Source organism: Lissotriton vulgaris, chromosome 11, assembly GCF_964263255.1.
Source record: "Lissotriton vulgaris chromosome 11, aLisVul1.2, whole genome shotgun sequence".
NCBI classification, from domain to species: Eukaryota; Metazoa; Chordata; class Amphibia; order Caudata; family Salamandridae; genus Lissotriton; species Lissotriton vulgaris.
Window position 1 is genome coordinate 431,550,630 of NC_141699.1, and position 2,412 is coordinate 431,553,041.

At 44.4% G+C, this 2,412-nt stretch overlaps 1 pseudogene; it reads right to left on the bottom strand.

Moving 5' to 3' along the window:
* Positions 1-432: 432 nt before the first annotated feature.
* On the bottom strand, positions 433-1,833 carry LOC147679955 (zinc finger BED domain-containing protein 6-like; annotated as a pseudogene).
* Between the last annotated feature and the right edge of the window lie 579 nt (positions 1,834-2,412).

Consider the following 2,412-nt stretch of genomic DNA (forward strand, 5'->3'; position numbering starts at 1 on the left):
GATGACGAGTCATGATTTTACTTTAGTTTTGGATGCCTGCTCAAGTTCTGACAGTGAAGAGTTGTGTATGATTGCCTGCAGACAGAGGTGGTAGCCTTAAGACAGTGATGAGTTTCAGATTGTAAAGAAAACAGAAGATGGCTATAGTCATGTACGGTTCACTTGTTATTGAGGAACTGTTAGAGGCTACATTATTGTACTATTCTCCATCTCCATCCAATGTGTGGCAAGATGGAATTGTATTTAGTGCGAGTCAGGAAGATGGAGCAGGACTCCTAGGAGGGGAGTGAACAGTTAAATGCACAGCCGTGCAACTCCAATAGGTAAATAAAAAGATACAGTGGTGATAGATTTGTTTGTGGTTTGATTTGCACCAGAAATACATTATTATATACACAAATAAAAGAAGGGAGAAAGTAACAATTTGAAAGCCTAATTGTCAGGGAAGAGGAGCTCGTCCTCAAACTCTGGGGGTTCGGACTGAAGTAGGTCATGTAACCCAGTAGTTATATCTTCGGACTTGCTCTCCTCTTCCTGCTGTGATTCACGTATTTTGTAGTCTGGTGGTATGAAGTGTTGATTCATTTTGATCATCGTTAACCTCTCCACGCTTTTTGGGGAGAGACTGGTCCTTTTCACAGTTACAATGGCACCAGCAGCACTGAAAACATGCTCAGACGAGACACTTGCGACAGGACAAGCCAAATACTTTATCACCAGCCTGCTGAGCACTGACCAGTGTCTTCTTTTGTCATACCAATACACCAATGGGCTTTGCTCCATGAACACCTCTGTTGTGTCATCCAGATAGGCCTGAACCATCCGCTCAATGTTCATTGGTGTTCCACTTTGCTTGCCCTTTTTTCTCTTTGCGACAGCAACGGACTTACCCATCCCTTTCTGTAGAAACCAAGCTATGCTTTTGGTTGTGTCTGCTGAATCAGATCCTGTTGGTGCTGTTATTGGTAATGTTAGTGCCTGCTGGGAAGCAGACGCAGTGCTCTCATGCTCTGAATAACTTGACTCTGGAGGATGCCCTGTGGTACTTGCACTGTCCTGGGCTGGCACTGGCAGGCCTCTAATTAAGAGCTGTTCATTTTCTAAATCAGTGGCTTCCTCAGCTTTTAAAGTTTTGTACTTGGCAACATCCCCTTCTCAAAAAGGAATTACTGTGTTACTGTTGAGAAATAATTTGTACCGTGGATCCAAAATTGTTGCAGTAATGTAATATTGATGTGACACAATCATATATTGAATCCTTGTATTCTGAGATAAGCGGCTGGCTAAGGCGTTGGCCAAGGAATATGCATCAAGTTTTTCGTCCACACCTTCGTATGTTTCAGACACCTCCTTCAGCAGTTCCTCTAGCATGTACAACAATGGGATAGCTTGGCCCATAGTACAGTCCTCCCTGCTGACTGCACGTATGAAGACCTCAAAAGGAAGAAGCATCTCTGTCAAGCATTTAATGAGGTCCTATTGCCACATCTCAACGGTCATGGCTTTAACATTAACAGTAGGATCCCCTAATCTTCTTGTCATGATATAAGCATTAAGTGGTATGTACTGCTCAAAGAGACGATCAAGCATGTAATAAGTAGAGTTCCAACGTGTTGAGACCTCCTGGATGAGTGATTTGGCTGACATTTTATGCTCGCGCTGAATGAACCGTAGCTGCTTCTGGGCTTTAAAAGAATGGTTGAAATGTGTGCATATTCTTCTGCAGGCGGTCAGTAAGTTGCTGACTTTGATTTCAGTTTTCAGGAAGTCTTGCACAACTATGTTAATGCAGTGTGCCAAACACGGGACCCTGAAATAGTCACCATCTTTCATTGCCCTCACTACATTACTGCCATTGTCGGTGGCAACAAAACCAATCTTATGGCCTCTTGGTCGCTGCCATTCCAAGACCTTGCTGTTAAACTCAGACAAACTGTTTTCAGCAGTATCAGTTTTCTCCATAGCAAACATGGCTACAGTTGCATGTCCGTGAGTACCATTAAAAACCTCAACAGCCTCAACACCTGCACTTAACTTGTCTCTAGCACCTGAAAAAGAGATCCAGTGTGCAGTGATGCACATGTGATCGGTGGCTTGGCAACTGCTCCACATGTCTGTTGTCAGGTGGATACAATGAACAGCACTCTGTTGTAAGGCTTTCCCAATCAATTCCAGCACGTCGTGGTGTAGTTAGGTGTGGGCGGAAAATCCGTTCCGCTCGCGGATTTTGCGGATTTTCGGGAAATCCGCAATCCGCGAGATTTGCGAATTTCCCGCAAAATCCGCAAATCCGCGAGCAGCGGATTTTGCTCGCGCTGCTCGCACTGTTAGCGTGAGTTCGCGCCCCGCGAATAAGTGCGAAATTGCAGAAATACGATCTTGGCAAAACTGAAAGTAACTACTTACCAGGTT